The sequence below is a fragment of the Sciurus carolinensis genome, chromosome X (assembly GCF_902686445.1).
Source record: "Sciurus carolinensis chromosome X, mSciCar1.2, whole genome shotgun sequence".
Classification (NCBI taxonomy): Eukaryota; Metazoa; Chordata; class Mammalia; order Rodentia; family Sciuridae; genus Sciurus; species Sciurus carolinensis.
Window position 1 is genome coordinate 66,347,022 of NC_062232.1, and position 25,211 is coordinate 66,372,232.

Below are 25,211 nucleotides of genomic sequence, written 5' to 3' on the forward strand. Positions count from 1 at the left end.
TAAGGCATTCTTTTTTGTTGAAGGACAATTGTGGAAGCAATGGACATTAATTATACTTTAAACATTGTAAACAACACCCTTCATTGTCACTTTATTTGGGAAGAAACTTGTGAGTTAGTGACTTTAAAGGCATTATTATTTTATCTCTATTTTAAGCCATGTGAACATAATGTTTTAGTGTATTTGAGAGTTAACCCTTGAATAACTGGCCTTTTAATAAACACAGCAGAAAGAAAAACTCAGGGCAATAAACTTCAGTTACACAATATAGGACTAATTGGTTCAGGAGAAAAGATGAATTTGTCATAAAAAAATGAGCTCCGAAAAAGAAAAAGACTAAAAAATGACATATCTGTAATTACACATAGAACAACTTTCACAAGTATTTTCACACTCACATGTGCACTCAGGATTTTTAAAACAGTGTCTCCCCCCTTTTGGAGTTCCCCATACTGATGACTCCCTAGTGGAAGTCCCTGATACCTATGGCCCTTTTGCAGGTGGCTGTGGGAGGTGATCAAACTCCCCTTCTGTTCTACAGACAGGTCCAATTGAGTTCCCAGTTCCCAGGATTTTACCTTTATGCTTATGATTGTGCAAGTGTTGGTCCATGTCTTCAGAAAGTCCAGTGGCAGTTGCTGCTATGGAGGTGCAGGTCCCCCAAGTGAAGGAGATCCCCAAATTATCAAGTGGTGCCATCTCATTTGATTTGAGAGGCACCACCACACACTCCAGCATAAGTGATCACCAGCACTGGTGGCACAAAGGGCCAGCATGATTGTTGCTTCCTGGTCAGGGAACCAAAATGTTGGGGGAAACAGACTGGTCAAGAAGCAGCAAGCAGCACTCAGAGAGGAAGAGAACTCCAAACTTTATTTTATGCTAGCAGGCCCAGAGGAAAACAAAAACTCCAAATTCTGAGCCCTGATCCATGGTTTTTCACAATATTTATAGGTTGTTTGATGTAATCTTAGAGCTATCCTATCACTGGGGCTTTTTCCTCTTTTCAAAAACAATTCCTAATCGATGCTGCTGAAGTCCTGTGCAGGGTCTCTAACATAAAGCATGCTCGAATAACAAAGAAGAAGAAATGTGGTTCTTTTCACAGGCATCTATTATATTTCAGGAGAGAGTACTCAGACATTTAGGGCAGTTATTGACAATTAAAAAGGTAGGGACCCATGGCTAATAGGCCTCCTGGAGAAAAACTGAGAGAGGGGAGCCAAACTGACACCTTCCCCAGGCATTGGTCTCTTACCATATTGTTTTTGTAATTTCATTTTCAACCAGGTCTGGTTTTGCCATCACACAGACATTTATACAGTTGCATGGTAAAGGGTCTGAACAGTCACAAACTAAATGGAAGTTACCAAAAGGAACTGACTCTAGTGTGTAAAGACAGCAGGACACCAGAATAAAGGGTTAAAAGGATTTAAATATTTTAAACCCAGTGCTAATACTCGCAGCACTGTTTCTCAGCCTGGCCCAGGGCAGTCACAAATCATCTCACTGTGGTCAAGGTCCCTAGCCCTAAACTGGAAAAATATCCCAGAAAAACTGCCTACACTGTAGAAAAATGACAATAGAAAACCTGACCTCTGTCCTGCCTTCCAGTTCCTTTTGCCCATAAACAGTGGATGCTGCTGGCCACAAAGGATATGGCAGTAGGTTCCAGCATTGCCAGTTTATAAGCTGGAACAGGAGTAGTCTCTACTTTAAAGATCAGACAGTACACTCCATTTGGCCAGGGAATTTTCATTACAGGGTCAGAAAAATTTTTGCTGTAACAGTATCCCATCAAACTAAATGTCTACAGAGACTGGCAGAATAAATAACTGCACCCAGAAAAGAAAAAGACAGAAACAAAAGCCAGTCCATGTTTTCAGGCAGTCTCTGAAAAAGGATCTTCAAGGAAGTCTAAAAAAAAAGAATGGAAAGGGCCTTCTCCATTGCATATCAATATGCCTACTATAAGATAAAGGTCCAAAAGGAGCATCTGACTACAATTGACAATGGGGAGCTTAAAAGTGCATGGCATCATGATAATGATAAGGCAGACAGTTCAGGCTCAAAACTATCCTATGTTCTGACCCCTTGAATAACACCTGGGAGAGAAAAGACAAAGTCACAATTTGTGTATATGCCTGATTATCTGATCCCTCTCCTGGAAAGAAATTTGTTGTGTAAATTACATGCACAGAGAACATTCATAAGGATTATTTCAGAATATGAATTTAAGAAAGGGCACTAAACTAGAAAATATAAAATAAAGTTAGAGTATGGAAATATATTTTAATACAAAAAATTAGAAGGTAAAAAAATGTTTCTAGATTAGAAAGCATTTTTTTTCTGGTAAAGTAATATTCTTTTGTTAAAGTCCAAGATGAAAGAGGACAGAACTAAGGATGTAAACACATTGTGAATGTCTAAGTAAGTTGTAGATGGTCTGTGAAAGGTAATCTCAAAAAGTTTGTATTTATGATTAAATTGGCTTTAATTAGCACAGTCAATATTATTTGAACTTTAATGTGCTAATATGAAGCAAAGCCTAAAACATTGATTTGCTCATTTTATCGAGATAATTTTCTTGCATTTGTTAGAATTTATTACTTGGGGAAAATAAGTCTTAAAGGAATTAGGATTTGTACCTGTTTCAGAGTCATAAATGATTAGTTTCTAACTGGTTAAACAAACAGCTGTTATTTAGGTTATAACAATATAGTTGACACCCTAAATATATCTAGGCATCTGAGAACTATATCTGTCTAAGCCTCATCTAAGTGTTATATAAAAGTTTATAAAATGAAAGTTTATGTAAATTTACCAGAAAGATAATCAGTAAGTGCTCTCTTTTACATTGTATCTGACATAGAAGGGCCACACTGTCATTTGAAGACCTGTCTTATATCTGTTTAGTTTGACAAAGTTCATTTCTGATCATTAACACTGTTTCCTAAATATATAAGAGATTTAAGTCTATTCTTTGACTTTTGTTAATTTATGCAGATCTGATTATTGTTACTGTACACTCTGAATTCTAAATTGTACTTTAAAATTTAAACTTAGTTAAATGTAAAGCTTAGAAGAGCACTTTGCTGAGGTGGTGTTCTCCAAACTAAAATTATTCATACTAAGCCTCAGATTTGTATAGAAATAACAAAATTAGTTGGTATTTATTCATGTCATTTGATGTTTTATAGCTGGTTAAAGTAACCTGTTGTCAATAAGTTATATACAATTTTATGATACTCTTCACAATAGAATTGTAATATAAATGCACTTTTTGGAAGATAATGAAAGCCTGATCTGTTTAAAGGTGACATTTTAAAACATGGAAGCATTCTGCCACTGTTTTCACAAAATGAAAGTTAAAAGTTCTCTTAGCCTTTCTTTGATTCATGTTTCAGATGTAATGTTGTACTGTGTTATTTGTGAAGAGTCCCACCTTACCTAAGGCTCTGCCTCCCACCTTACTTCATGTTAGAATGGCGCCAGAATAGGCTAGACTTCAGCTCACTTAAAGTTGAGTTCAAAAGATTAGATTTTTTTAGATTTGGAAAAAGTATTTTATCCAGTTTCAAAAGATTTTCTATTTTATAACATCTTTTCCTAATTCAAATCCGACAGTGCTAATTATTTTCAGTAACCATAACCCCTTTTCATAAAAATTATTTCTCACATTTGTCTAACAATACTTGGGAAAACAATGAATCTTCTAGGACAACACTTAATAAGTTGAAAATATGACTTTTTCTTCTAATAGGTCTTCACATCTTCACTTCAAATTCCTTAAGTTCCACATTTTCTTTAGGATAATCATATTCTATGAATACCATATGGAGAACTTGTTTTACATTTTTAATGGAAGTTTATTTTTCCATCTTCTATACACATGCTATAATATTTTATTTTTTATTTATACAGACTGCATTTTGATTCATTGTACACAAATAGGGTACAACTTTTCAATTCTATGGTTGTGCATGGTGTAGATTCATACCATTCTTGTAATGATACATGTACATAAGGTAATGATGTCTGCCTCATTCTGCCATCTTTCATACCCAAACCCCCTCCCTCTCTCATTTCCCTCTATGTAGTCTAAAGTCCCTCCATTCTTCTCTTAACCCCCACCACCTACCCCCATTATATATCGTATTCCCTTATCAGACAAAACATTTGGCTTTTGGTTTTTTGGGTTTGGCTTATTTCACTTAATGTGATATTCTCCAATTCCATCCATTTATCTGCAAATGCCATAATATTATTCCTTATGGCTCAATAATATTCCATTGTGTATATGTACCACAATTTCTTTATCCATTCATCTGTTGAAGGGCATCTAGGTTGGTTCCACAATCTAGCTATTGTGAATTGAGCTGCTATAAACATTGATGTGGCTGTGTTACTATAGTATGCTAATATTAAGTCCTTTAGGTATAAACCAAAGAGTGGGATAACTGGATCAAATGATGGGTCCATTCCAAGTTTTCTGAGGAATCTCCACACTGCTTTCCAGAGTGGCTGCACCAATTTGCAACTCCACCAGCAAAGTAAAAGTGTGCCTTTTTCCCCACATCCACGCCAACACCGCTAATTTTTTGTGTTCTTGATAATAGCCATTCTAATTAGAGTAAGATGAAATCTTACAGATGTTTTAATTTGCATTTATCTAATTATTAGAGATGTTGAACACTTTTTCATATACTTAGTAATCAGCTGTATATCTTCTTCTGTAAAGTGTCTGTCCAGTTCCTTGACCCATTTATTGGTTGGATTTTTTTGTATTTTTGGTGTAAAGTTTTGTAAGTTCTTTATAAACTTTGGAGATTAGTACTCTATATGATGTGTGGGTGGAAAAGATTTTCTCCCACTCTGTAGACTCTCTTTTCACATTATTGATTCATCCTTTACTGAGAAAAGGTATTTTGGGGTTGAATCCATCCCAATTATTAACTCTTGATTTGATTTCTTGTGCTTTGTGGGTCATGTTAAGGAAGTCTGATCCTAAGTCAACATGATGAAGATCTGAGCCTATTTTTTTTTCTGTTTGGTATAGGGTCTCAGGTCTACTTCCTAGGTCCTTGATCCATTTTGAGTTGAGTTTTGTGCAGGATGAGAGATAAAGGTTTAATTTCATTTTATTATATAAGGATTTCCAGTTTCACCAGCACCATTTGCTGAAGAGGCTATATTTTCTCCATTGTATGTTTTTGACTCCTTTGTCTAGTGTGAGATAATTGTATTTTCGTGGGTTTGTCTCTGTGTCTTCTGTTCTGTACTATTGGTCTGCCTGTCTATTTTGGCACCAATACCATGGCAGTTTTCTTACCATTGCTCTGTAGTATAATTTAAGGTCTGGTATTGTGATACCTCCTGCTTTGCTTCTTCTGCTCAAAATTGCTTTGGCTATTCAAGGTGTCTTATTCTTCCAGATGAATTTCAGTGTGATTGTTTTCTCTATTTCTATGGGTAATATCATTGGGATTTTAATTGGAATAGCATTGAATCTGTATAGCACCTTTGGTAGAATGGCCATTTTGACCATATTAATTCTGCCTATTCAAGAATTTGGGAGATCTTTCCATCTTCTAAGGTTTTCATTAATCTCTTTCTTTAGTGTTCTGTAGCTTTCATTGTAGAGGTCTTTCACCTCTTTTTTAGGTTAATTCCCAAGTATTTTTTTTCAAGGCTGTTGTGAATGAAGTGGTTTTTGTAATTTCTCTTTCAGAGGATTCATCACTTATGAATATTCCTGGGATAAACCCCACTTGATCATGGTGCACTAGCTTTTAATATGTTTTTGTATGCAATTTGCCAAAATTTTGTTAAAGATTTTTACATCTAAGTTCTTCAGGGATATTGGTCTAAACTTTTCTTTCCTTAATTTGTCTTTGTCTGGTTTTGGTATCAGAGTGATACTAGCTTCATAGAATAAGTTCAGAAGGGTTCCCTCTTTTTCTAGTCCCTGGAATGCTTCTTCTTTAGAGGTCTTGTAGAATTTGAGAATTCATCTGGTCCTGGCCTTTTCTTTGTTGGTAGGTTTTGATGGCTTTTTCTATTTTGGTGTTTTAAATTGATCATTTTAAATTGTGTATGTCTTCTGATTCAGTTTGGGAGGATCATATGACTCTAAAAATTTGTCAATTTCTTCAATATTTTATATTTTGTTGTAGTATAGATTTTAAAAGTAGCTTCTAATTATGTTATGTATTTCAATATTGTCTGTTGTGATCTTTTTTTTTCATCATGCATTCTAGTAATTTGAGTTTTCCCTCTCCTTCTCTTCATTAGTGTGGCTAAGGTTTATCAATTTCATTTGCTTTTTTAAAGAACCAACTTTTTGTCAATTTTTTGAATTGTTTCTCTTTTTTTCAATTTCATTGATTTCAGCTCTGATTTTAATTATTTCCTGTCTTCTATGAGTTTTGGTGTTGATCTGCTCTTCTTTCTCTAGCACTTTGAGATGTAATATTAGGTCATTTTGTTGTTGACTTTTTATTCTTTTAATGTGTGATATCAATGCATTAACTTTCTTCTTAGTACTCTTTCAGAGTGTCCCAGAGATTTTGATATGTTATATCATTGTTCTTGTTTACCTCTAAGAATTTTTTATTTCCACTCTGATGTCTTCTATTATCATTGCATCATTCAATAACACATTATTTAGTGTCCAGGAGTTGGAGTAGCTTTGTTTTTTATTTTATCATTGATTTCTAATTGTATTCTATTATGTTCTGACAGAATACAAGGTAGTATCTTTATTTTTTTATATTTACTAATGACTGCTTTGTGGCATAGCATATGGTCTATTTTGGAAAAGGATCCATGAGCTGCTGAGAAGAAAGCATATTTACTCACTGATAGATGAAATACTCTATGTATGTCTTTGATTGTATTATTTAATTCTACAGTTTCTTTGTTCAGTTTATGTTTAGAGGATCTATCCAGTGGTGAGAGTGGTTTGTTAAAGTCTCCCACTATTATTGTGCTTTGGTCCATTTGATTCTTAAAATTAAGAATGTTTTGTTTGATGTACATAGATGCTCCATCGTTTGGGGCATAGATATTTAAAATTGCTATGTCTTCCTGATTTATGGTTCCCTTAAGCAGTATGAAATGTCCTTCTTTATCCCTTCTGACTAACTCAGGTTTGAAGGTGGAGACTCCTGCTGTTTTTCTGATTCCATGTGCATAGTATGTTTTCCCCATCCTTTTACCTTTAGTCTGTGGTTGTCTTTTTCTATGAGATGAGTCTCTTGAAGGCAGCATATTGTTGGGTCTTTCTTTTTAATCCAATCTGCCAGTCTATGTCTTTTGATTAATGTGTTTAGGTCATTAACATTCAGAGTTATTATTGAGATATGATTTGTATTCCTGGTCATTTTTCCTTATTTTTGGTTTTTAACTTGACTTGGTATCTCCTTTGATTGGATTTTTCTTTAGGGTAGTTCCTCCCTTTACTGACTTCCATTGTTGTTTTTCACTTCCTCCTCATGAAATATTTTGCTGAGAATGTTCTGTAGTGCAGGCTTTCTATTTGTGAATTCTTTCAATTTTTTTTTATCATGGACATATTTTGTTTCATCATCAAATCTGAAGGTTAATTTTTCTGGGTATAAGATTCTTGGTTGGCATCCATATTCTTTCAGAGCTTGAAATATATTGTTCCAGGCCCTTATAACTTTTAGGGTCTGGACTGTGAAATCTGCTGATATCCATGTTGGTTTCCCCTTATATGTAATCTGATGCTTTTCTCTCGAAGTCTTTAATATCCTATCTTTACTTTGTGTGTTAGGATATTTCATTATTATGTGCCTTGATGTGGATCTGTTGTAATCTATGCTTTTGTTGTTCTGTAAGCCCCTGTATTTGATTTTCCATTTCATTCTTCAGGTTTGGAAAATTTTCTGATATTATTTTGTTGAACATGTTGTTTAATACTTTGGTTTGTCTCTTGTGCCTTCCTCAATCCCAGTAATTCATAAGTTGGGTCTTTTTATGATATCCCTTAATTCTTGGAGGTTCTGTTCATGATTTCTTATCATATTCTCAGTTTGGTCAACTTTATTTTCAAGATTAAATATTTTATCTTCATTGTCTGAGATTGTGTCTTCCACAAGATCTAGTCTATTGGTGATACTTTCTATTGAGTTTTTAATTTGATTTATTGTTTCTTTCATTTCAAGTATTTCTGTTTGTTTTTTCTTCAGAATCTCTAGCTCTTTTTTGAAATGCTATTTTGCTTCCTACATTTGCACTTTTAACTGTTTATTGGAGTGATCATTCATTGCCTGCTTTTGCTCTCTTATCTCATCCTTTGCTTCATGAATCATTTTAATTATCTACATTCTAAACTCCTTTTCTGTCATTTCTACTGCAATGCTGTCATTGGATTCTATCAAAGTAGCATCTTGGTTTGTTAAGGACACTTTTTTCCCCTGTTTTTTCATGTTGTCCCTGTATCTTCCCCTCTAGCAGTGAAGATCTGATGTATTGTAGTTTTCCCCCTGCAGGCTTATTGTGACCCTGCAGGTTTCCAATGCCTCTCCCTTGAGGGTGAGATCAATATTAGCAGCACCCAATACAAACAATATGTAGTTCTAAACCAGATAGACCCTATGAAGATGTTAACAGTATTGTAATAAACAGATAAGATGAGTTTGATTATTATGTACACTATAGCCAATAGGATTGCCATGAGCTCTACAATTTCTAATGGTGGACACAGAGGATGGGGAGAGGTTTACAATGTAACTGTTAGTAGGATAAGAACTATACTAGTGAGTATTTAGAGGTAGTAGATCAAGGGAACAGTGAGAGGAAGATCAAAAGATGTTGGTTGTTAGCATGAAAAAAGGGAGAAAGAGACTGTGAAGAAACAAGTAAACAAAAGGTAAATAGTGAGAGCAAGAAAAATAAAGAAACAAAAACGTAAAAATTAAGAAAAATATCCACGGTACAACAGTCATTCACCACTAAGACCTCCCATTTCTCAGTATCCCAATGAAAGTGAGGTACCTGTCAAAGAGCCTCCATTCTCCAGCAGGTGTCATGGAAAGGGATCCGCCCCCAAAAAGAGGGTGGCCATGCTCTCAAGGATAATTCAGGTTTTCTGCACTAACCTCCAAACACCCTGGGGAGCCACATAGTGGGTGCTGAGTCTGAGCAGGGCACAGGCACTGAGTTTGCACGGGGCATGGGCACCAAGTTTTGGAAGCCACAGGCGGGTGTGCCAGTCCAGTGGGGCACAGAAGCAGCAGGTGGGCACAGGCAGTCTGGGGTCAGCAGGTCAGTGTCGTGGGAGGATTGTCCTAAAAGATTGATTTTGTTGCAATGATGACTGTGATCTCAAACAGGGGATAAAATATATAACTAAGTAAAGGTTTAAGATTATAAAAATAATTTTTTCTGGTTCATAGCTATTACACAAACTAAGTATATTTTTGCTCTATTGATTTATTTTTGTATTCTCCTTGTAAACTTTATAACGTTGGCCTGTTAGTGTTTTGCATAGTTTCTGCTCCTAAAAATAAAGGAACATGGGTTAATTTGAGGTAATAAGCCATCACCTACAGGACAGATACTACATAATGTTGACTTCCAGTACTAATACCAATGCCAATTAAATAAAATGGGTTACTGTAAAATTATAGGTATTGAAGTTATAACCTGTAACTTCCTCTTTAAGACTGGTGAAACTGCCTTGCTGGGTTTATAAAACTAAAAACTTGGACCCCAAAGACAAGGAAGTAAAAGGGCCAAGGAAAAAGCAGCCAACATTTTGGTCCTTGCCCTCTAAGGTTAGCCAGGATATAGAGAATGATGGGACCCCTCTCTGATCTCTGCAACCCCAGTGGAACAACCAATCTGCTGATCAGAGAGACTGAGAGGACACTAGAGAATAGGAAGCCAACCAGTGCACTTTCTGCAAAGAGGAGGGTCATTGGAGAAGGAAATGTTCCTGATGCTTCCAAGAGTAGCCACATATGGTCAGCAGGACACTAACCCATCCTGGAAGATGGCGCCATTGGTAGAGGAAAGCTAAAGGAGCCAAGAGACTTTGCACATATCCCCAAGAGTGATTTCTGAGGAATATCAGCTGATTCCTAAGAGTAAATAGGAACAATGTCAGTTTTGACCAACTTGGTCTTAAACACCTGGCAGGAGAGTATAGCCTAAGCAGAGTCCTGCATAGATATTTACAAGGAAAAACAATGTTTTTTCTTTTTTTTTATTGTAAACAAATGGGATACATGTTGTTTCTCTGTTTGTACATGGAGTAAAGGCATACCATTTGTGTAATCATAAATTTACATAGGGTAATGTTGTTTGACTCATTCTGTTATTTTTCCCTTCCCCCACTCCTCCCCCCCTCTTTTCCCTCTATATAGTCCTTCCTTCCTCCATTCTTGCCCCCTCCCTAATCCTAACCCTAACCCTAACACTAACTCCTCCCACCCCCCATTATGTGTCATCATCCACTTATCAGTGAGATCATTCGTCCTTTGGTTTTTTGAGATTGGCTTATCTCACTTAGCACAATGTTTTTTCTTTGATGTGACTTAAGATGTACACTTGTGTCAGCCCTACCAAAAGTAAGTAAAGATGGAGGATATCAAGAAAAGATTTTTGTATGGCAGTGTCTAATAATAATGATCACAAGGACTTGAGAGTAGCAAGTTTGGCCTGGTTTAATTTTAACCTGATCTTATAGACCTACAAATCTTCCTAACCTCCCACATTTATAAACTTGATCTGTTTTTCACTGGTATTATTATGAGTTACTTTCCTCATGGTTTTCAGAGACTGGCTGAAATACTAATTGCTTTTGTGCTAATTATTTACAAAAAAGTGATGCTTTGTTGTCTTGTTTATTGTTTTAGCATTATCCCTGCCCTATATATGCCTTGTTCAGTCACCTGCCATCTGCCACTGTGGATGTCTGAACTGCTCTAATGCTGAATGCCCTTAACTGTCCATGTCCCTCCTGATAGAGAACAAGGACTTTCGTTTATTTCCCCCAACTTTGAACTATTTCAGCAGGAATTTTCTTGGAGATGTCATTGCCCATTTTTAATAGAAATGGAATGTAGAAATTGACAGTGGCAGAAATGTAACAGTGGTACAATTTATGCTTTAAATCTAGTCCTTGCTTCTCTGACACTACAACTTCTTTTTAAAATGGACATGTTTCTTTCTCTTCCCCTCTCCCTGCTCCTCCCTAATTTCTTCCCCTCCCTAATCTCAGGGGAAACAGGATTACCTTTCTTCCCCCATTTTAGGCAGATTTATCTGTGCTTGAGATTACACCTGCCATATGAGTGAAGTAATTCAGATTTGGGGGATGGCACCAGAATATGTCAGAAATAACTATCTTCCAAATTAACAATTGAATGACAACTCCAACAGAGAACACATGGAATGTAGCCTTTGAATCACCTCTTTAAAAAAACCCCATGTTCCTGCTAATGGGCAGAATCACAGCCTTTGTGTCAGAAGTCCCCTGTGTTTCTCCTTTTCTAGCAAAGCAACAAACTTTCTTTTTCCTTTTTCTCAATAAAAAGAAAGAAATTTAGCCAAGAAAGTGAACAATGTCTACACTTAAAACCATAAAATATAGATGAAGGGATTTGAAGAAGACACCAAGAAATGGAAAGATTCTGTGTTCATGGATAGGAATAAACATATTGTTAAAATGTCCATACTACCTATAGGAATCTACATACCCAATGTAATTCTCATCATTCCAATCTCATTTTTCACAGAAACAATAAATAATACCTTAAAATACACTAAGCAAAGTTGCGGAGCGAGCTGGCGGGTGAGTCAAGCCGCCTGCATCGTGGAGATAGCAGGCGGGCACCCAACCCACCTGCCTTGTGGAGCTAGGTGACGGGCACCCAACCTGCCCAACCACTAGACTAGGCCAAAGACAGACACCATCACAGAGCGACCCCACTCAACCACCACGCTGAGGTTTGTCGCCATTGCGGAGCAAGCCGGCAGACAAGCCAGCCCACATGCATCGCAGAGCTAGCCCGAGGCTTCTTTGTAGGCTGGTGCAGGCATTTTGAGTTATTCCTGAGGGCATGGCCAACATCATTGGAAGGGCAGCTCCCTTCCTGAGACACCTACAGGAGGCTGGAGGACCTTTAACAAGACCCAGGAGTAAAGAAGATGAGATATTGAGAGACCCAGGACCAACTCAGAGCCACTGGGTGAGTCTCTCCCACTGGGCGGGCTCCCAGGATGGGACAGTAGTCCCGAAACACAGGGAACTTCATGGAGTAGAGTGGCCCAGTGAGACTCCCCTGCTGAAGCCGAGAACCCAGTCAACCGGGAACATTGCAGAGGAGGGTTGCACAGCGAGAGGCTTTGATGCAGAGTGAGGGTCCAAGGCCCAGGTTGTAGCTCCGGTCCCCAGGGAATGTAGCAGAGGAGGGCTGCTCAGCGAGGGAGTCCCTCACAGGGTCAGGCTCCCCAGCCCAGGTGGTAAGTCAGGACCCCTGGGAACATCGCACAGGAGGACTTCCCAGTCCAGGTGGCAGTTCTGGACCGAAGGGAACTTCTCAAGGAGAGCTGCCCAGCGAAACTGCCCCACCAGGTGAGTCTTCCCTGCTGGGCGAGGCTCTCCCACCAGGGCAGTAGAACCAGAGACACAAGCCCAGATCAGACATGCCCCAGTCTGCAGTCTAGTCCCCCTTTGGATGACCATCATTCAACATGTGGAGGTGCCTCTGCCCACTGACAGAGAATATACCCCACCTGAAGGACACCACCCCTAGAGAGGCAGCTTCCTAGTGCAGCACTGCATTATCAACTTCCTCCAAGACTTCAGGCTAATGAAGGCAAAGAGGTGAGTTACTGGAAATCTACAGAGACAATATTAGTCAATAGAGGAAATCTGCAATACCCCAGAGTTTCACAACTAGAGGGGTAGATACCTGAGCAATATGAGAAACAAGGGAAGAAAATGTCCCAAACATACCTAGATGGTATAGCAATAAAATCCAATGACAGCATAGCAGAAAAATGACAGAAAAGGAGTTAAGAATGTACATAATTTAAAAAATCACGGAAGCAAATGAGGAGATGAAAGAGCAAATGCAGGCATTGAATGATGAGATGAAACAGCAAATGCAGGAATTGAATGATCGCACCAATTGACTGTTAAAAGAGCAAATACAGGAAGCAAAAGATCATTTCAACAAAGAGTTAGAGATATTGAAAAAAAAAACAAACAGATATCCTTGAAATGAAGGAAAAAATAAACCAAATTAAGAACTCCATAGAAAGCATAACCAATAGGATAGAACACCTGGAAGACAGAATCTCAGATAATGAAGAAAAATATTTAACCTTGAAAACAAAGTTGAACAAACAGAGAAGATGGTATGAAATCATGAACAGAATCTACAAAAATTATGGGATATCATGAAAAGGCCAAATTTAAGGATTATTGAGATTGAGGAAGGCTTAGAGAAACAAACTAAAGGAATGAACAATCTATTCAATGAAATAATATCAGAAGATTTCCAAAATCTGAAGAATGAAAGGGAAAACCAAGTACAAGAGGCATATAGGACTCCAAATATACAAAATTACAGCAGACCCACTCCAAGGAACATTATAATGATAATACCTAACATATAAAATAGAGACAGAATTTTAAAGGCTGCAAAAGAAAAGAATCACATTACATTAAGGGGAAAACCAATATGGATATCAGCAGATATTCAATCCAGACCCTAAAAGCTAGAAGGGCCTGGAACAACATTTTTCAAGACCTGCAAGAAAACGGATGCCAACCAAGAATCTTATACACAGCAAAATTTACCATAAGATTTGAAGAAGAAATAAAATCCTTCCACGATAAACAAAAGCTAAAAGAATTTACAAAAAGAAAGCCAGCATTACAGAACATTCTCAGCAAAATATTCCATGAGGAAGAGATGAAAAACAATGGTGTAAATTAGCAAAGGGAGGAACTACCCTAAAGGAAGAGCCAAATAAAGGAGAAACCAACTCATGTCCAAAAAAAAAAAAAATGAGACAAATGATCAGGAATACAAATCATATCTCAATAATAATCCTGAATGTTAATGGCCTGAACTCATCAATCAAAAGACATAGACTGGCAGATTGGATTAAAAAGAAAGATCCAACAATTTGCTGCCTACAAGAGACTCATCTCATAGAAAGAGATTCCCACAGACTAAAGGTGAAAGAATGGGAAAAAACATACCATGCACATGGACACAGCAAAAGAGCCGGAGTATCCATTCTCATATCAGATAATGTGGACTTCAAGCCAAAACTAGTCAGAAGGAATAAAGAAGGACATTTCATACTGCTTAAGGGAAGCATAAATCAGCAAGGCATAACAATCATAAATATCTATGCCCCAAACAGTGGCTCATCCATGTACGTCAAACAAATCCTTCTCAATTTCAGAAATCAAATAGACCACAACACACTAATACTAGGTGATTTTAAAACGCCTCTCTCACCACTGGACAGATCTTCCAAACAAACATTGAACAAAGAAACCATAGATCTCAATAACACAATCAATAATTTAGATTTAACAGACATATATAGAATATACCACCCAACAAAGAGGGAATACACTTTCTTCTCAGCAGCACATGGAACCTTCTCTATAATAGACCGTATTCTATTCCACAAAGCTAATGTTAGCAAATACAAAAAGATAGAGATACTACCTTGTATTCTATCAGATCATAATGGATTGAAATCAGAAATAAATGACAGAGTAAAAAACAGAAACTACTCCAACACCTGGAGATTAAATAATACGCTATTGTATGATGAATGGATAACCAAAGACATCAGAAAGGAAATTAAAAAATTCTTAGAGGTAAATGAGAACAAAGAAACATCATATCAAAATCTCTGGAACACTATGAAAGCAGTACTTAGAGGAAGTCTTATTTCATGGAGTGCATTCAATAAAAGAAGAAAAAATCAACATATAAACACCTAACACTACAGCTCAAAGCCCTAGAAAAAGAAGAACAGAGCAACACCAAAAGTAGTAGAAGACAGGAAATAGCTGAAATCAACAAAATTGAAACAAAAGAAACAATACAAAAAATTGACAAAATAAATAGTTGGTTCTTTGAAAAAATAAACAAAATTGATAAACTCTTAGCCACACTAACAAAGAGAAGGAGAGAGAAAACTCAAATTGCTAAAATTCGGAATGAACAAGGAAATATCACAACAGACATGAGTGAAACACAAAACATAATTAGAAGTTATTTTGAAAGTTATACTCCAACAAAATAGAAAATATCAAAGACATCAACAGGTTTCTAGAGACATATGAACTACCTAAACTGAACCAGCAGGACATACACAATTTATATAGGTCAATTTCAAGTAATGAAATAGAAGAAGTCATCAAAAGCCTACGAACAAAGAAAAGTCCAGGACCAGATGGGTTCGCAGCCGAGTTCTACAAAACCTTTAAAGAAGAGCTCATTCCAATACTTCTCAAAGTGTTCCATGAAATAGAAGAGGAGGGAATCCTCCCAAACTCATTCTATGAAGGCAATATCACCCTGATACCTAAACCAGACAGAGTCACATTGAGGAAAGAAAATTTCAGACCAATATCCTTAATGAACATCGATGCAAAAATTCTCAACAAAATTTTAGCAAATTGCATACAAAAATATGTTAAGAGATAGTGCACCACGATCAAGTGGGTTTTATCCCAGGGATGCAAGGTTGGTTCAACATTCAGAAATCAATAAATGTCACTCACCATATCAACAGACTTAAAGTTAAGAATCACATGATTATTTCAATAGATGCATAAAAAGCATTTGATAAAATACAGCATCTCTTCATGCTCAAAACACTAGAAAAAATAGGGATAGTGGGAGCATTCCTTAACATTGTAAAGGCCATCTATGCTAAGCCCATGCCAATATCATTCTAAATGGTGAAAAACAAAGCATTCCCCCTAAAAACTGGAACAATGCAGGGATGCCCTCTTTCACCATGTCTATTCAATATCATCCTTGAAACTCTAGCCAGAGCAATTAGACAAACCATAGAAATTAAAGGGATATGGATTGGAAAAGAAGAACTCAAACTATCCCTGTTCGCTGATGACATGATTGTATATTTAGAGGAACCTGGAAATTCCACCAGAAAACTTTTAGAACTCATAAGTGAATTCAGTAGAGTAGCAGGATATAAGATCAATGCTCATAAGTCCAATGCATTTTTATAAATAAGTGGTGAATCTTTAGAAGGAGAAGTTAGGAAAACTGGGTAGTTTTCCTAATAACTATTCCTAACTATTGTGAAACTAACCATTCACAATAGCATCGAAAAAAATAAAATACTTGGGAATCAATCTAACAAAAGAGGTGAAAGACTTCTACAATGAGAACTACAGAACACTAAAGAAAGAAATTAAAGAAAACCTTTGAAGATGGAAAGATCTCCCATGTACTTGGATAGGCAGAACTAATATTGTCAAAATGGCCATACTACCAAAAGTGCTATACAGATTCAATGCAATTCCAATTAAAATACCAATGACGTACCTTACAGAAATAGAGCGAGCAATCATGAAATTCATCTGGAAGAATAAGAAACCCAGAATAACTAAAGCAATCCTTAGCAGGAAGAGTGAAGCAGATGGTATTGCAATGCCAGAACTTCAACTATACTACAAAGCAATAGTAACAAAAACGGCATGGTATTAGCACCAAAATAGACAGGTAGATCAATGGTACAGAATAGAGGACATGGACACAAACCCAAATAAATACAATTTTCTCATACTAGACAAAGGTGCCAAAAATATGCAATGGAGAAAAGATAGCTTCTTCAACAAATGGTGCTGGGAAAATTGGAAATCCATATGTAGCAGAATGAAATTATACCCCTATCTCTCACCCTGCACAAAACTCAAATTGAAATGGATCAAGGACCTCAGAATCAGACCAGAGATCCTGCATCTTATAGAAGAAAAAGTAGGTCCAATTCTTCAACATGTCGGCTTAGGATCAGACTTCCTCAACACACTCCCATAGCACAAGAAATAAAAGCAAGAATCAATAACTGGGATAGATTCAAACTAAAAAGCTTTCTCTCAGCAAAGGAAACTATCAGCAATGTGAAGAGAGAGACTACAGAGTGGGAGAAAATCTTTGCCATTCATACTTCAGATAGAGCACTAATTTCCAGAATATATAAAGAACTCAAAAAACTCTACACCAAGAATACAAATAACCCAATCAATAAATGGGCGAAGGAAATGAATAGATACTTCACAGAAGAACATCTAGAAACAATCAACAGACATATGAAAAATGTTCAACATCTCTAGTAATAGGAGAAATGCAAATCAAAACCGCTCTAAGATTCCATCTCATCCCAATTAAAATGGCGATTATCAAGAATATGAGCAACAACATGTGTTTGTGAGGATGTGGGGAAAAAGGTACACTCATACATTGCTGGTGGGGTTGCAAATTAGTGCAGCCACTCTGGAAAGCAGTGTGGAGATTCCTTAGAAAACTTGGAATGGAACCACCATTTGACCCAGCTATCCCACTCCTTGGCCTATACCCAAAGGACTTAAAATCAGCATACTACAGAGATAGAGCTACAACAATGTTCACAGCCACTTAATTCACCATAGCCAGATTGTGGAACCAACCTAGATGTCCTTCATTTGATGAATGGATAAAGAAACTGTGATATATATATATATATATATATATATATATATATATATATATATCACATTTGTTTACAATAAAAATAAATTTAAAAAATACACTTAGATTCACAAAAACAATTCCTGATTTGCCAAGATGATAACAAGGAAAAGAATAAGCCTAGAGCATCACACTACTTGGTTTTGACTATATTACAAAGTCATAGCAATGAAACTGTGATATGTATATATATATATATATATACAATGGAATATTACTCAGTCCTAAAAAATAGTAAAATTATGGCATTTGCAGGTAAATGGATGAAATTGGAGAATATCATGCTAAGTGAGATAAGCCATTCTCAAAAAACCAAAGGACAAATGATCTTGCTGATAAGCAGATGATGACACATAATGGGGGTGGGAGTGGGGCAAGAATGGAGGAAGGAGGGACTGTATAGAGGGAAAAGAGGAGTGGGAGGCTTGGGGGGGGAGAAAAAAATAACAGAACGAATCAGAAACTATTACCCTAGGTAAATGTATGATTACACAAATGGTATGCCTCTACTTCATGTACAAACAGAGAAACAAGATGTATCCCATTTGTTTACAATAAAAATAAATTTAAAAAATACACTTAGATTCACAAAAACAATTCCTGATTTGCCAAGGTGATAACAAGGAAAAGAATAAGCCTAGAGCATCACACTACTTGGTTTTGACTATATTACAAAGTCATAGCAATGAAAACAGCATGGTACTGGCATAAAAATAGATACATCAACCAATGGACCATAGTGAAGAACACAGAAACAAACCCAGGCCTTTAAGATCAATATATTTTTCAAAAGAGGTGTCAAAAGTCAGTGACACACACCTGTAATCTGAGCAACTCAGGAGGTTCATGAGGGAGGATCATGAGTTCAAACCCAACCTCAGCAACTTAGTGAGGCCCTAAGCAACTCAGGAGACCTTGTCTTGAAATAAAATACAGAAAAGAAGCTCAGTGGTTAAGTGTGCATGGTTTCAATCCCTGACACACACACACATACACAAAAAAGTATCAAAAACCCCCAGTGGGGAAAGGAAAGTTTCTTCCATAAAGCTTACATAGAAAACTGGATATCCACATTCAGAATGAAATTAGACCATTATCTCACACTGTTTTCCAAAAAATCAAATCAAATGAATTGAAGACTTAACATAAAACCCAAAACTGTGAAACTACTAGAATTAAACATAGGTAGGGGAAGAGCTCAACATTTTTCTCAGTAACAATGTTTTGGAAATTTTCCCAAAATTCAAGCAACAAAACCAAAACTAGACAAATAATATTCTGGGATTTAAATTACTCCTATTTCTTTTATGTTTATAAAAATATTATTTAAGTACAACAAAATTCACCAATTTTGAATGTGTACTCCAATTTATTTTTAAAATTGTATAGAATCATATAAAATCACTAAAACCAACATAAAACAATCTCCTTATCTAAAATATCCCATCCTGAAACTTAGCATTTAATTTCTCCTTTTCCCAAGAAATTGTAAACTATATTGACTTTGATATTTGACTTCTTTCATTTAAGGTAATATTTTGAGTTGTATCCACACTGCATTATTTTCATTGCAGAGTAAACTTTCACAGGAAAAATATATCAAAATATGTTTGTCTATTCACCAGTTAGAAGACATTTGGGTCACACACAGGTTTGGACTATTAAAAATAATACTAAGATGAATGGTCCTGTATATATTTTTGTGTGGACATATGCACTCATTTCTTTCCATATTTGCTGTGGGTATGTTACCCAAACACTGTTACCATGATACTTTTCTATAAAATTCTATAAAATGGAAGTTACCATCATACTGTTTTATAAAATTTTTATTTCCAATAGCAAGGCAAGGAAGTTTCATTTTTCTTGCATCCATCCTCCCTAAAACCTAGTACTATCAATTTTTAAAATTTTTTACTAGATTTTTTAAAGTAAACTTGCCATACAATAACTGTACATAAATTATAAAATTTCGTAAGTTTTCAGATATCCATATATTGATGAAGTTAGAACCACAACTGAGGTAATGAACCACCCATATTTATCCTGTTTCTTTCTGAATTGTATTCCTACCTCTATGAATCCTACCTTTATGAATTGCCCCTCTCCTCTCACAATACAACCACTGATTTGCTTTCTGTTAATACAGATTAGTTTCCATTTCCTATAGTTTTATAAAAATGGAAATATAAAATATGTACACCTTTCTTCTGACTTTTAATTCAGTATAATTATTTTGAGATTTATCCTTTATTTGCTTTTATCATTAATATATTCCTATTTTTTGCTGAGTAACATATTATGTATAGATATGCAACAAATTGTTTGATGGTTATTTGATTTGTCATGTATGGTTTGATACTACTATGAGTAAAGTAGCTATGGACATTTCTGTACAAGACTTTGGACATATGCATTCATTTCTCTTGGTTAAAAACTTTGCAGTGGACTGGCTGAATGGATTGCATATAGGCTTGTGTTTATCTTTTTAGATAATTATCCGAATATCTTTGAAAGGTATAACACTTCAAGTTATACCCAGCTGTGTGTGTTTTCCTGTTTATCTACATCTTGACCAGCTTTTGATATGGCCAGTTCTTCTTTTGTTTGTTTTATTTGCTTACTTTATTTTTAGACCTTATAATACGTGTGTACTGGTATCCTACTGATATTTTAGTTTGTGTTTTTCTAATGGGTAGTTTTGTTGATCAACTTTTCATTGGCTTGTTTCCAACTAATATGTCTTCTTTATTTGTTCAGCTCTTTTGTGATGGACTATTTTCTTATTGTTGAGTTTTAAGAGTTCATTATATATAGTCCGTACAAGTTTTGTCAAGAACATGATTTGCAAATATTTCCCCCAATATGTGGCTTGTCTAATATTTTTCTTATAATTGGTTTCTTATAACTATACATGATAGTGGGATTCATTATGCTTTTTTTCATATATGCATGTAACATTTTGATCAATCTCATTCCCCACTACCTCCCCTTTCCTTCCCCTCCTCACTATCCCTGATCTTATTGTTCTAGTCTACTGATCTCACTTCTATTATTATTATTTAGTTAATGCTTTATAATTATATATATATATGATTCATAAATATATGTGCTTAAATGATATATGTGCAAAGCATAATTTGGTGTATTGTGTTTTCCCATATTTCCCCATACCCGCTCTTCCTCCCTCCCTCTTGATCCCTCTCCTCTACTGTATTGGTCTTCCTTCTATTTTCATAGGATCCCTTTCTTTATTTCCTTACTCTCTTTCTCTCTTCCATATATGAGAAAACATTCAACCTTTGATTTTCTAAGTGAGACTCGTTATCATGATGTTCTCAAGTTCTATCCATTTACCAGCATAAGACATAATTTCATTCTTCTTTATGTCTAAGAAAACCCTAGTGTGTGTATATACTGCATTCTGTTTATCCATTCATCTGTTGATGGGCACTTGGGCTGGTTCTATAACTTGGTTATTGGAAGTTGCACTGCTATAAACATTGATTTGGATGTATACTCTAATATAACTGATTTAAGTTCTTTTGGTAATACTTAGGAGTGTAATACTGGTTTGTATGGTGTTTCCATTCCTAGTTATATGAGGAATTGCCATACTGCTTTCCAAAGTGGTTGTATCAATTTGCAGTCCCACTAGCAATATACAACTGTACACTTTTCCCCACATTTCCACCAGCAATTATTATTTGTTCTTTTTCTTTTTTCTTTTCTTTTTTTTTTTTTTTTTTTTTTTTGGTACTAGGGCTCAAACTCAGGGGCACTCAAGCACTGAGCCACATGCCCAGTCCTATTTTGAATTTTATTTAGACAGAGGGTCTCACTGAGTTGCTTAGTGCTGCACTTTTGCTGAGGCTGGCTTTGAATTCAAGATCCTCCTGCCTCAGCCTCTGGAGCAACTGGGATTACAGGTAAGCACTACTGCACCCAGTATTCTTGATGATTGTCATTCTAACTGGTGAAAAATAAAATCTCAATTAGTTTTGACTTGCACTGTCTTGATTGCTAAGGAAGTTGAACATTTTTTCATATATTTGTTGGCCATTTGTATTTCTTTGAGAAATAACTGCCTAGCTCTTTTGTCATTTCTTGAGAGGGTTATTTGTTGGTGTTAAGATTTTGAGTTCTTTTTATATTCTGAATACCAATCACATGTAAGAATAGTAACTGGAAAATATTTTCTCCCATTCTGTAGCCTGTTTTCACACTCTTATTTGTTCCCTTTAATGTGTAGAAACTATTTAATTTTATGCCATTCTACTTGTCAATTCTCAGTTTTATTTCTTGATATTTAAGGGTTTTATTAGGATGTTGGTTAATCCTTAAAAAGACTCTTATTAAGTGTTGACTCTGTTTGCTACTAAATGTTGCAGTGTTTCAGATCTAACTCCTAGGTCTGTCCACTTTGAGTTGAATTTTGTGCAGGGTGAGTAATAGGGGTTAAATTTCATTCATATGGATTTCCAGTTTTCTCAGCACCATTTGTTAAAATGGCTATCTTTTCTCCAACATATGTTTTTGGCAAATTTGTTAAGGATCAGAGGACTTAAATTTATGGAGATTTGTCTCTATGTCTTCTATTCTATTCATCTTCATATCTATTTTTATGCTAATACCATGCTGTTTATTTATTTATTTTTTTACCATAGTTCTGTAATATATTTTGAGATAAGGTATTTTGGTGCCTCCAGTATTACATTTATTGTGCTGGATTGCTTTGGCTATTCTGGATCTTTTAGTCTTCCAAATGAATTTTAGAACAGTTTTTTATAGTTCTGTGAAGAATGTAATTGGTATTTTGATGGGGATTTTATTGAATCTATAGATTGTTTTGGGTAATATGGCCATTCTGACAGTATTAATTAAGCTTTTTTAAGAACCTGGGAGGTCTTTCCATCTTCTAATATCTTCTTTATTTTTTTAGTGCATTATAATTTTAATTGCAGAAGTTATTAACTTCCTTGGGTAGATTTGTTCTCAGGTATTTTCTTTAGAGATTATTGTGAATTGGATAGTTTTTCTGATTCCTTCTCACCACATTCATTATTAAGTGTAGAAAAGTTGTTAATTTTCATGTTGATCATGATACTTTGCTAAATTTATTTATCAGCTCTAGGAGTCTGGTGGAAATTTTTGACTCTTCTACATATAGGATAATGTTGTCGGCAGAGATCATTTTACTTCTTCTTTCCATGTTTCTATCCCTTTAATTTTTCTTGTCTTGCCTGATTGCTTCAGTTAGAATTTCAAGAACTATTTTGAATAGGAGTGATGAGGGTGGCTATCTCTGTGTTTTTCCTGATTTTAGAGGAAATGGCAAAAACTGAAAGTTTTTCCTTCTATGTTGCATTTTTTTTTTGGTGGTGTTGGAGATTGAACCCGGGTCTTGTGCATGCTAGGCAAGTACTCTACCAACTGAGCAATATCCCCAGCCCCTTATACTTTCCTTTTTAATGTGAGAAAGACTCAGGTTTGATTTGTAATGAAACAAGGGAAAATTTTGATTTATTTGTAAAATAGTTTAGATTTATTGATGAAATTTAATTCAAGAGTAGAGTGTAGCTGGTGGGGGCTTTGGGTATTTATCATGGCTAAGATGTGGGGCTATGCTTGTTTGGACTGTGGCTTGCCTAGTTGGAAACTTTTGGCAGCAATGAAAGAGAAAGGGAGTTCCCAGACTTTCTTAATATTTTGCCCCCATGTAGGGCAAAGAACTATGGGGAAGATTGGGGTCTTAAAAAACTGTCAAAAGTCAAAAATAGAATCTTTATGTTTATATATAACTTGTATCCTCCTTGGAATGTCTTTTTGTTGTTTTGTATTTGAGTAGATTTCTATTACTTCCTATTAGTCATTGCTATTGTTTTTGTGTTTGTTGTCTTTCCATTACTATAACAAAATACCTAAGATAATCAACTTACAAAGAGATAAGTTTTATTTTGGTTAACAGTTTGAGAGGTTTCAGTACATGAGCAAGTGATGCCATTGTTTTGGGGCTGTGTTGGCTCATCATGGCAGAGTACTTGGCAGACAAAGCTGTTCTCTTCATTTCCAGGAGTAAGAAAGAGAGAAACAGGGAGGGCCCAGGATTCCACTATCCCTTTCAAGGGCACACCCCCATTAACTGGAAGACCTTCCAGTAGGTCTTATCTTTAAAGATTCTGCCACCTCCAATAGTACCAAGCTGAGGACTAAACCTTTAAAATATAGGCCTTTGTGTATGTTTAAGATACAAACTATAGCAATTTGGATACACTTTGGCTGTGTTTCCACAGGTACATGTGTTAGAAGCTTAGTCCTCGATATGATAGTATTGGGATGGTAGAACCTATAAGGATTCAGGGCTATGGAGGGTAATTAGGTCATTGTGGACCCCACCCTTGGAAGTGATTTATGTAGTTATTAAGGGACACCATTAGTTTCTGAAAAACATGCTACTATAAAAAGACCAAACCTGGCTCCTGAATTTCTCTTGCTTCTTGTCTTGCCATCTGATTGATATATTTTGCACATATTCCCATCAATTATGATGTTTTCCTCCATGAGGCACAAACTAATCTTGGAATTTCAGCCTCCAAAACTGTGAGTCACTGCATTGCTTTGTTTCTGAGCATCCAGCAAACACTCAAATTAATGTGCATCAGAGAAGGTGGTAGAGTGAGAATATGGACATCAATAAAGACCCGTCTAAGTTTAGTGCAAATAACTGAAGTGCTAAGGAGAAATCTTTGAAAAGCAAGGATGATGTGGTTGAGTACATGTTTTACACACTGCTCATCTTGGGAACTACAGGCATATTTAGCTAATCCCAATATGTTCTAGGCAGAGCTTAGAATGTATTCATCCAATATTTGTATAATAAGGTATTTTACTGACACTGAGTCTATAGCTCTTTAAAACAAAAGTAGACGTGCATGCAACAATAAAAAGTTCATTCAAACAGAAAGAAAAACCTATTAACTTTATAAAGCACTCAGCCTCAGACATTTTTTATAGCAACAGAAATAAACAGAATGCAGTCATTTGATCAGGCTTCCTAGTGTAGAGCAGAGAAACTTTGGCACTCAAACAAAACAATTTCCATTATACTCTGGGCAAATAAAATAGCCATAGGAACAATGAATCAAGTCTTCTCTTGATCAAGGCTCATGAATCAGGTTAATTGCGGATGCAGAAGACTTAAACAGACTCAATCAATTTGCTTGTATGATCATGCTCTAGGTTGTACCATTTTATGTTGGATCTGCTGGATTCTAAGATGTGTTTGCCTCAAATTTAGCAGATTTAACCAACCTAACATTACAATTGGGGAAACAATCCTGAGGATTCTAACCCTAGAAAGGATACAGGAAAGTATAAAAGGAAATAGAGTCTAAGGAGCCTGACCCTGACTACACTCTAGGAGGTTCCAGGCCCATGTGT